This window comes from Rhinoraja longicauda, chromosome 5 (assembly GCF_053455715.1).
Source record: "Rhinoraja longicauda isolate Sanriku21f chromosome 5, sRhiLon1.1, whole genome shotgun sequence".
NCBI lineage: Eukaryota > Metazoa > Chordata > Chondrichthyes > Rajiformes > Arhynchobatidae > Rhinoraja > Rhinoraja longicauda.
This window is the reverse complement of record NC_135957.1, coordinates 84,245,270-84,257,777: the sequence shown is the minus strand read 5'-3', so window position 1 is coordinate 84,257,777 and position 12,508 is coordinate 84,245,270.

The following is a 12,508-nucleotide window of genomic DNA, read 5'->3' as shown; positions in this document are numbered from 1 at the left end:
CCCCTGACTCCGCTATTCTTAAGAGCTCTATCTAGCTCTCTCTTGAATGCATCCAGAGAATTGGCCTCCACTGCATTCTGAGGCAGAGAATTCCACAGATTCACAACTCTCTGACTGAAAAAGTTTTTCCTCACCTCCGTTCTAAATGGCCTACCCCTTATTCTTAAACTGTGGCCCCTGGTTCTGGACTCCCCCAACATTGGGAACATGTTTCCTGCCTCTAACGTGTCCAAACACTTAATAATCTTATACGTTTCGATAAGATCCCCTCTCATCCGTCTAAATTCCAGTGTATACAAGCCTAGTTGCTCCAGTCTTTCAACATATGACAGTCCCGCCATTCCAGGAATTAACCTAGTAAACCTACGCTGCACGCCCTCAATAGCAAGAATATCCTTCCTCAAATTTTGAGACTAAAATTGCACACAGTACTCCAGGTGCGGTCTCACTAGGGCCCTGTACAACTGCAGAAGGACCTCTTTGCTCCTATGCTCAACTCCTCTAAACATGTCCAATCTATGTACCTGTCTCAATGCTTCTTAAACATTGTGATACTACCTGCCTCAACTACCTCCTCCGGCATCTTGTTCCATAAAAAGGTTCCCCTTTAGTTTCCCTGGAGGAAAGACCTTGGACACTATTTATGCGTTGCAAAGGTTAAAAACAAATTAGCTACTTATTTAACCTTCCATTTTATATTACCTTTAGATTGGGTGTTTACCTGACAGAAGCATGAGTATTGCCCGTTCAGATCCCCATCCAAAACAACTAGCTTAAAATCTAACTTACACTCTACTGTATTCTGACTCATTACCACCAGTGAATCAGGCAACCACAATGGTGTCATCAGCAAATATATAGATTGCATTGGAACAGTGCTTAGCTGCACAGTCGTGGGTATAACGAGAGTAGAACAAGGGAGCTAAGCACACAGCCCTGAGGTACAAAATGTGTCGATGGTCAGTGTGGAGGTAGTGTTGTTATCAATTGGTTGAAATCTTTCATTCCCTTATGTTAATTCAGTGTTAGGGTCTGAACTATTCAAATATGCAGCGGTAGAGTTGCTGCCTTACAGTGCCAGAGACCGAGGATCCATCCTGACTACGGGTGCTGTCCGTATGGTGTTTGTACGTTTTCCCTGTGACCACGTGGGTTTTCTTCAGGTGCTCCAGTTTCCTCACACACTCCAAAGACGTACAGGTTTGGGGCTTCGGTAAAATTGTAAATTGTCCCTGGTGAGTGTAGGATAGTGCTTTTGTGTATGGGGGGGGGTTGTCTGGTCGGCGCGGACCCGGTGGGCCAAAGGGCATGTTTCCGCACTGCATCTCTAAACTAAACTAAATTAGTTATGGTATGAAGAAGGATCTCGACCCGAAACATCACTGATCCATGTTCTCCAGAGATGTGGCCTGACTTGCTGTTAAACCAGTCCTTTTGTGTATTCACAGACCAATTGTGAACTTCTGCAGTTGTACAGGGCCCTGGTGAGACCACATCTGGAGTATTGTGTGCAGTTTTGGTCTCCTAATTTGAGGAAGGACATTCTTGCTATTGAGGAAGTACAGTGTAGGCTCACGAGGTTAATCCCTGGGATGGAGGGACTGTCATATGAGGAAAGATTGGAGAAACTGGGCTTGTATTCACTGGAGTTTAGAAGGATGAGAGGGGATCTTATAGAGACGTTTACAATTATAAAAGGACTGGACAAGCTAGATGCAGGAAAAATGTTCCCAATGTTGGGGGAGTCCAGAACCAGGGGCCACAGTCTAAGAATAAAAGGGAAGCCATTTAAAACTGAGTTGAGAAGAAGCTTTTTCTCCCAGAGAGTTGTGAATTTGTGGAATTCTCTGCCACAGAAGGCAGTGGAGGCCAATTCACTGAATCAATTTAAAAGAGAGATAGATAGAGCTCTAGGGGCTATTGGGATCGTGGAATATGGGGAGAAGGCAGGCACAGGTTACTGATTGTAGATGATCAGCCATGATCACAATGAATGGCGGTGCCGGCTCGAAGGGCCAAATGGCCTCCTCCTGCACCTATTTTCTATGTTTCTATGTTTCTAATTTAGGTAGCCCAGTGCTCCCTGAAGGTAGCGTCCCCCACCCCAACTGCCTTAAGGAGGAGAGTTTTTAATACATCTGTGTTGGTTTAAGTTTCCCAACTTCACTGGGTGATTTAAAGTGAAAGATAGTTCTTATACTCTGTAATATAAGGCCAATTCACATGGATGTTTTCAAGAAAGTTAGGTATAGTTCTTAGGGCCAACAGAATCAAGGGATATGGGGTGAAAGCAGGAACGGGGTACTGATTTTGGATGATCACCCATGATCGTAATAGACAATAGACAATAGACAATAGGTGCAGGAGGAGGCCATTCGGCCCTTTGAGCCAGCACTGTAATTCAATGTAGTCATGGCTGATCATTCTCAATCAATACCCCGTTCCTGCTTTCTCCCCATACCCCCTGACTCTGCTATCCTTAAGAGCTCTATCTAGCTCTCTCTTGAATGTATTCAGAGAATTGGCCTCCACTGCCTTCTGAGGCAGAGAATTCCACAGATTCACAACTCTCTGACTGAAAAAGTTTTTCCTCATCTCAGTTCTAAACGGCCTACCCCTTATTCTTAAACTGTGGCCCCTTGTTCTGGACTCCCCCAACATTGGGAACATGTTTCCTGCCTCTAACGTGTCCAACCCCTTAATAATCTTATACGTTTCGATAAGATCTCCTCTCATCCTTCTAAATTCCAGTGTATACAAGCCTAGTCGCTCCAGTCTTTCAACATATCACAGTCCCACCATTCCGGGAATTAACCTAGTAAACCTACGCTGCACGCCCTCAATAGCAAGAATGAATGTTTTGAAGGGCTGAATGGCCTTCTGCTGCACCTATTTTCTATGTAATGATGGCATAAGATTTCGTTTTTAAAGCCCTCTACTATATATGGGGAGGCACAGTGGCGCAGCGGTAGAGTTGCTGCTTTACAGGGCCAGAGACTCGGATTGGATCCTGACTATGGGTGCTGTCTATACCGAGTTTGCACATTCTCCCTGCGACCGCGTGGGTTTCCTCCCACATTCCAAAGACGTGCGGTTTGTAGGTTAATTGGCTTCTGTAAATTCTTCCTAGTGTGCAGGATAATGCTAGCCTACGGTTGATCGCTGGCTGGCATGGGCACGATGGGCCGAAGGGCCTGCTTCCGCACTGTATCTCTAAACTAAACCAACTTGTTCTCATTAACCACGCTTCTTATTTTTTCCTTGACTCTTCTTATTTATCCTCCAATGTCACAATCCTTCTAATCATCAACATGGTATAATTTCACTTCCATATTTTCACCTGTAGTATATTTTATTTTAAGATTGAAGTATTAAGTGATCACTATGGCCACATCCTCCATCGTATTCCATCTTGTCGATTTCCAAAAATAAACTTATAAGACTCAAGAAGCCATAAGGAACTGCAGATGCTGAATGTTGCGTAAAAAACCCCAGAGTGCTGGAGTAACTCAGTGGGTCAGGCAGCATCTCCGGAGGACATGGAGAGGCAATGTTTCGGGTCGGGACCCTTCCTCAGACTGGATGGAGAAGGGTCCTCCAGAAACACTGCCTGAGCCACTGAGTTACTCCAGCACTTTGTGTTCTTGAAGGCTTCATCTTGTTACCACACTTTGTACTTTGATAGACAATAGACAATAGGTGCAGGAGTAGGCCATTCGGCCCTTCGAGCCAGCACCGCCATTCATATAACATATAACATATAACAACTACAGCATGGAAACAGGCTTGTCCGGCCCTACCAGTCCACGCCGACCATTCTCCCTGACCTAGTCTCATCTACCTGCACTCAGACCATAACCCTCCAATCCCCTCCTATCCATATACCTATCCAATTTACTCTTAAATAATAAAATCGAGCCAGCCTCCACCACTTCCACCGGAAGTCCATTCCATACAGCCACAACCCTCTGAGTAAAGAAGTTCCCCCTCATGTTACCCCTAAACCTTTGTCCCTCAATTCTGAAGCTATGTCCCCTTGTTGGAATCTTCCCCACTCTCAAAGGGAAAAGCCTACCCACGTCAACTCTGTCCGTCCCTCTCAAAATTTTAAAAACCTCTATCAAGTCCCCCCTCAACCTTCTACGCTCCAAAGAATAAAGACCCAACCTGTTCAACCTCTCTCTGTAGCCTAAGTGCTGAAACCCAGGCAACATTCTAGTAAATCTCCTCTGTACCCTCTCCATTTTGTCGACATCCTTCCTATAATTTGGCGACCAGAACTGCACACCATACTCCAGATTCGGCCTCACCAATGCCCTGTACAATTTCAACATTACATCCCAACTTCTATACTCGATGCTCTGATTTATAAAGGCAAGCATACCAAACGCCTTCTTCACCACCCTATCCACATGAGATTCCACCTTCAGGGAACAATGCACAGTTATTCCCAGATCCCTCTGTTCCACTGCATTCCTCAATTCCCTACCATTTACCCTGTACGTCCTATTTTGATTTGTCCTACCAAAATGCAGCACCTCACACTTATCAGCATTAAACTCCATCTGCCATCTTTCAGCCCACCCTTCCAAAAGGCCCAAGTCTCTCTGTAGACTTTGAAAATCTACCTCACTATCAACTACTCCACCTATCTTAGTATCATCTGCATATTTACTAATCCAATTTGCCACACCATCATCCAGATCATTAATGTAAATGACAAACAACAGTGGACCCAACACAGATCCTTGGGGCACTCCACTAGACACTGGCCTCCAACCTGACATACAATTGTCAACCGTTACCCTCTGGTATCTCCCATTCAGCCATTGTTGAATCCATCTTGCAACCTCACTATTAATACCCAACGATTTAACCTTCTTAATCAACCTTCCATGTGGAACCTTGTCAAATGCCTTACTGAAGTCCATATAGACAACATCCACAGCCTTGCCCTTATCAATTTCCCTGGTAACCTCTTCAAAAAATTCAAGAAGATTAGTCAAACATGACCTTCCAGGCACAAATCCATGTTGACTGTTTCTAATCAGGCCTTGATTATCCAAATAATTATATATATTGTCCCTAAGTATCTTTTCCATTAATTTTCCCACCACAGACGTCAAACTAATAGGTCTATAATTGCTAGGTTTACTTTTAGAACCTTTTTTAAACAACGGCACAACATGCGCAATGCGCCAATCTTCCGGCACCATCCCTGTTTCTAATGACGTTTGAAATATTTCCGTCATAGCCCCTGCTATTTCTGCACTAACTTCCCTCAATGTCCTAGGGAATATCCTATCAGGACCTGGAGACTTATCCACTTTTATATTCTTCAAAAGTGTCCGTACCTCCTCTTCTTTAATCTTCCTAATTTCCATCACTACTCTACTTGTTTCGCTTACCTCACATAATTCAATATCCTTCTCCTCGGTAAATACCGAAGAAAAGAAATTGTTTAATATCTCCCCCATTTCTTCCGGCTCAGCACATAGCTGTCCACTCTGACTCTCTAATGGACCAATTTTATCCCTCACTATCCTTTTGCTATTGACATATCTGTAGAACCCCTTGGGGTTTACTTTTACATTACTTGCCAAAGCAGCCTCATATCTTTTTTTCGCTTTTCTAATTTCCTTCTTAAGATTCCTTTTACATTGTGATCATGGCTGGTCATTCTCAATCAGTACCCCGTTCCTGCCTTCTCCACATACCCCCTGACTCCGCTATCCTTAAGAGCTCTATCTAGCTCTCTTTTGAATGCATTCAGATAATTGGCCTCCACTGCCTTCTGAGGCAGAGACTTCCACAGATTCACAACTCTCTGACTGAAAAAGTTTTTGCTTGCACATACACCGATGAGCCAAAACATTATGACCACTGACAGGCAAAGTGAATAACATTGATTATCTTGTTACAATGGCACCTGTCAAGGGGTGGGATATATTAGGCAGCAAGTGAACAGTCACTTCTTGAAGTTGATGTGTTGGATGCAGGAGAAATGGGCAGGAGTAAAGACCTGAGCGACTTTGACAAGGGCCAAATTGTTATGGCCAGACGACTGGGTCAGAGCATCTCTGAAACAGCAAGGCTTGTGGGGTGCTCCCGGTCAGCAGTGGTGAGTACCTACCGACAGTGGTCCGAGGAGGGACAAACCACAAACCGGCGACAGGCAGGGTGTTGGGCGCCCAAGGGTGATCGATGAACGAGGGCAACGAAGGCTATCCCGTCTGGTCCGAACCAACAGAAGGTCGACTGTGGCACAAGTCACAGAACATTTTAATGGTGGTCACGGGAGGAATGTGTCACAATACACAGTGCATCGCACCCTGCTGTGTATGGGGCTGCACACGGAGGACCAACATCATATTAGGCAGGTGGTCATAATGTTTTGGCTGATCGGTGTAATCTGTAGCTCTCCATTCCCTGCACGTACATATGTCGATCCAAATGTCTCTTAAACGCCTCTACCCTATCTGCCTCCACCAGCATTCCTGGCACTCACCACCCTCTGTGTAAAAACTTCAAACATCCTCTTTAAACTTTGCCCCACTCACCTTAAAACTATTCCCTCTTGCATTTGATTTTTGCACCTTGGGGAAAACAGTTCAGACCAAAAGATATATATCTCTATTAATATAAGTTACGGTGATATGTGGTTTTCTCTCTTGTTTGTATGCATGCGTACGTGTATATTGATATATATTTGTGTTTCTGTTATGTATCTAACTGCTTGCTTGCGGGTGCCTGTACTTATGTGTAGCTTTAAACAAAGGCGACACCTACTGGCCAGGGAAAACCAATACATCCCCATAATGTGGTTTTAACTGTACAGGACGAGTGACTCAAATAGGTTTATCATATCATATCATATCATATATATACAGCCGGAAACAGGCCTTTTCGGCCCACCAAGTCCGTGCCGCCCAGCGATCCCCGTACATTAACACTATCCTACACCCACTAGGGACAATATTTACATTTACCCAGCCAATTAACCTACATACCTGTACGTCTTTGGAGTGTGGGAGGAAACCGAAGATCTCGGAGAAAACCCACGCAGGTCACGGGGAGAACGTACAAACTCCTTACAGTGCAGCACCCGTAGTCAGGATCGAACCTGAGTCTCCGGCGCTGCATTCGCTGTAAAGCAGCAACTCTACCGCTGCGCTACCGTGCAGGTTAGACAATAGACAATAGGTGCAGGAGGAGGCCATTCGGCCCTTCGAGCCAGCACCGCCATTCAATGTGATCATGGCTGATCATTCTCAATCAGTACCCCGTTCCTGCCTTCTCCCCATACCCCCTGACTCCGCTATCCTTAAGAGCTCTATCTAGCTCTCTCTTGAATGCATTCAGAGAATTGGCCTCCACTGCATTCTGAGGCAGAGAATTCCACAGATTCACAACTCTCTGACTGAAAAAGTTTTTCCTCATCTTCGTTCTAAATGGCCTACCCCTTATTCTTAAACTGTGGCCCCTTGTTCTGATCATTCTTTGGTTGGTTATCGTCACACGCACTGAGGTACAGTGAAACGCTTTGTTTTGCGTGCTATCCAAAAAGATATTGCAGAGAATTGTGGACGCAGCCCAGACCCCATCGCGCAAACCAACCTCCGATCCATTGATTCCATCTACACCTCACGCTGCCTCGGCAAGGCCAGCAGCATAATCAAGGACGAGTCGCACCCCGGCCACTCCCTCTTCTCCCTTCTTCCATTAGGCAAGAGATACAGAAGTGTGAACACGCACACCTCCAGATTCCCAGCTGTTTTCAGGCATCTGAAAAAATCCTATCACCAACTAGGGAGCAGTCCTGAACTACTATCTACCTCGTTGGAGACCCTCGGACTATCTTTAATTGGACTTTACTGGACTTATTCTTGCACTAAAAGTTATTCCCTTGATCATGTATCTGTACACTGTGGACAGGTCGATTGTAATCATGTATAGTCTTTCCGCTGATGGGGGGTTTGCATGCAACAACTTTTCACTGTACCTCGGTGCACCTGACAACAAACTAAATTAACTAACAGGATGTAATAAGATGTTGAAAGGATCTTTCGTGGGTGAATCAGAGATAAGGAGCTACAGTTTCAGAACAACAGGGTCAATCATTTAAGATAGCAATACAACATTAAACAGTGCAGAACAGGAGCTGGCGTTTCAGCCCACATGTCTGTGCCAAACATGGTGCTCAGTTAAACTAATCTACCCTGCCTGCATTTTATCTCTTTCCCTCCATTCTCTGCATGTCCACATGCCTATCTAGAAGATTCGTAAACACCACCATCTTATCTGCCTCCACCGTCACCCCTGGCAGCATGTTCCAGGCACCAGCTACCTTCTCTGTAAACAAGGCGGCACGGTTGCGCAGCGGTAGAGTTGCTGCCTTACAGCGAATGCAGCGCCGGAGACTCAGGTTCGATCCTGACTACGGGCGCCGCCTGTACAGAGTTTGTACGTTCTCCCCGTGACCTGCGTGGGTTTTCTCTGAGATCTTCGGTTTCCTCCCACACTCCAAAGACGTACAGGTATGTAGGTTAATTGGCTGGGTAAAATGTAAAAATTGTCCCTAGTGTGTGTAGGATAGTGTTAATGAGCGGGGATCTAAAAATCTAAAATCTAAGACTCGCCCCGTACATCTTTAACAGAGATGTCTTTAGTGGGCCGCAAGGCCTGTTTGCGCACTGTATCTCTAAACTAAACTAATTGTGGATCAGATCAGTCTCAAGTGCAGCAAATGAGTTTTGTTCCCAAAATAATAGTTATTGGAATGATTGACTGAAACCAAACCATGATGTAAGGCTGATAGTTGCTTTATTTTTCTGAACGTATTTAGAATTAGACATTAATTGAATCCTATTTCATTGAACGACAAGCAGTCGTGTCCAGAAAAGAATAGTCAATTCGATTGAAATTCAAAAAGAATCCATGCAGCCGTTAAAACAACCCACTAACAAAACTGAACGTTAAGAGAACAATTGATGACGCTCGGTGTTTTAACAGAAACCTATTTTTAGACCAATAAAAGATCTAACAACCAATAATTGTTCACAATCCTGCTTAAGCTAATCTCCCCTGCCCGCTCATAATTATTGCTCCATTCCCTGCATATCCATGTGCCTCTCTGACGGCTTCTTTAATGCCCCTATTGTATCTACCTGCAACAAAACCTTGGTAGCCTGTTCCAGGCACTCACCATTCATTCTCTTTGTACAAAACGTGCCCTGCACATAAGGTCATAAGTGATAGGAGCCGAATTAGGCCATTTGGCCCATCACGTCTACTCCGTCATTCCATCATGGCTGATCTATTTCTCTCCCCTAACCCCATTCTCCTGCCTTCTCCCCATAACCCCTGACACCCATACTAATCAAGAATCTATCTATCTCTGCTGTAACAATATCCGTTGACTTGGCCTCCACAACCTTGGCAATGCGTTGCAACCCCACCTCCCCATCGCCCTCTGTGGCCAAGAACTTGCTCTGCACATCTCCATTATATTTCCCCCCTCTCACCTTATACTACGCCCTCTAGTGTTGAACATTTCCAGCCTGGGAAAAAAAGTTCTGACTGTCTATCTTATCTATGTCTCTCATAATTTACTATACTTTTAACAATTCTTCCCTCAACCTGCAACGTTATAGAGACCTTTGAATTATCTTTATTCGGATTTTATCGGAGTTCAATGTTACGACTTGCACTGAATGTTTATCCTTTATCTGTGTACTGCAGTTGGCTTGATTGTATTCATGTATTGTATTCATTTCTCTGACTGGATAGCATACAAACAGAAGCCTTTCACTGTACTGTATCTTAGAATAAAGGGGAGGACATTTAAAACTGAGGTGAGAAGGAACTTTTCCACCCAGAGAGTTGTGAATTTGTGAAATTCTCTGCCACGGAGGACAGTGGAGGCCAAGTCACTGGAAGAATTTTAGAGAGAGTTAGATAGAGCTCTGGGGGCTAGTGGAATCAGGGGATATGGGGAGAGGTTGGGCACAGGTTACTGATTGTGGATGATCAGGCATGATCACAATGAATGGTGGTGCTGGCTCGAAGGGCCAAATAGCCTCCTCCTGCACCTATTTTCTATGTTCCATGTACCACAAGACAATGATAAACTAACCTAGCCAAACCAAGAGTTTTGGTAAACAAACAGGAGTCTGATGAAGGGTCTCGACCCGAAACGTCACCTATTCCTTCTCTCCAGAGATGTTGTCTGACCCGATGAGTTACTCCAGCATTTTGTGTCTATCTTCCAACTAAACAAAATCTATGGCAAACTAAAACAAAAGGGAGTTTATGGGAATAGCAGAGAAAATATGTTGTGGAAATCAGGAAAGGGGGAATAAGACTGCTAAGATTTTTCATCAAGGAGTTTGTATGAACCTTATGGACTGAATGGTCCTGAATGGCCTTCTTTTAATGAGACTCATTGTCAACGATATCATGCATTATTCCTTAGCCAGAAGATCTGAGCAGCATCATAAATTAATATTTTTCACCGGTATTTTACGTTCAGGTTTATTATTGTCATGCATACTGTGGAAGCAAATATTAAAATCATTTCTTACTTAATTTGATCGGAATTGAACAAGGTAACGAAAGGGCGTGTGGATGTGGCAATTGGCATCTCTGACCAGGTGCAGAAGAGGATCGTGAGAATCGGCAAAAAAAGAATCAGCTGCATTACCTCTTGTCTGGGAATGTGTTGAATGGTGAAAGGTGAATGTAAACATAACAAAATTAGGACAGAGATAAGGGAGCTTGTTTTCCTCTGCAGGAGGTTTAGGTAGACCACCTGCGCCCCCTACTGCTTGTAGCGTAGGTACGTTGCAGTAAATGGAGGGTTTATGACTGGCTCGGAGAAGGGATGGTGGCGCGGGCTGCCCTGCATCTTCTAGATTATTCCCTGAAATACCTGCCATTGCTGTTCCACCGTCATCCCTGCTACGGTCTCTTTCCAGTCAACCTTGGCCAGCTCCTCTCTCATGCCTCCATAGTCCCCTTTGTTCAACTGCAATACTGACACTTCCAATTTTACCTTCTCCCTCTCAAATTGCAGATTAAAACTTATCACATTATAGTCACTACCTCCTAATGGTTCCTTACCAAATCCGGTTCATTACATAACACTAAATCCAGAATTGCCTGCTCCCTGGTGGGCTCCAGGACAAGCTGCTCTAAGAATCCATCTCGGAGGCACACGACAAACTCCCTTTCTTGGGGTCCAGTACCAACTTGATTTTCCCAGTCTACCTGCATGTTGAAATCTCCCATAACCACCGTACCTTTGTTACATGCTAATTTTAACTCCTGTTACAACTTGCACCCTATATCCAGGCTACTGTTTGGGGGCCTGTAGATAACTCCCATTAGGGTCTTTTTACCCTTGCAATTTCTCAGTTCTATCCACAATGACTCTACATCTTCTGACTCTATGTCACGTCTCGCAAGGGACTAAATTTCATTCCTTACCAACAGAGCTATCCCACCCCCTCTGCCCACCTGTCTGTCTTTTCAATAGGACGTATACCCCTGAATATTCAGTTCCCAGCTCCGATCCTCTTGCAGCCATGTCTCTGTAATTCCCGCAACATCATACTCACCAATTTCTAACTGAGGCACAAGTTCATCCACTTTATTTCTTATACTTCACACATTCATATATACTGCAACACATTTAATTCGGTATTCACCTCCCCTCTCACACCGGTTCCTCTTTCACCTAACCGTACTCTCTTCATGAATTTTCTGTCCCATTGATTCGTGTGTTTTTCGTAACTTTTCCTGTACACTCTTCCCCTTTAACTCCATCCGTATACTTCCTGTCTACCAACTGGATATAGAATTGGCTTCATGGAAGGATGCAGAGGGTGATGGTGGAAGGTTGTTTCTCAGACTGGAAGCTTGCGACTAGTGGTGCCACTGGGCTCATTGCTGTTAGTGGTTTATATCAATAATTTAGATGAGAATGTAGAAGGCATAATTAGTAAAGTTGCAGATGACGCTAAAGATGCTTGTCAAAAAATACAGCAGGACCTTCATCAGTTGGGCAAGTGGGCTGAGGAATGGTTAATTGAGTTTAATGCAGATAAGTGCAAGGTGTTACATTTTGGGAAGTTAAACCAGGACTGGAATATAAAAGTGGATGGCAGGGTCAAAGGAAGTGTTGTAGAGCAGAGGGATCTAGGAGTGCAGGTAGTACATAGTTCCCTGAAAGTTGTGTCACAGGTAGATAAGGGGGTAAAGAAGGCTTTTCATACATTGGCCTTCAATAGTCAAGTTATTGAGTATAGACGTTGGGTCATTATGTTCCAGTTGTACCAGACATTGGTGAGGCTGTATTTGGAGTGTTCTGGTCTGCTTTGGTCACCCTGCTTTGGAAGGCTGTAAAGAGTGCAGAGACAATTTATGATAATTTTGCCTGGATTCACCGCCCTGACCTAGGGAGAGGTTGAGCAGACTAAGACTTTATTCCTCAGAGGGGAGGAGGTTG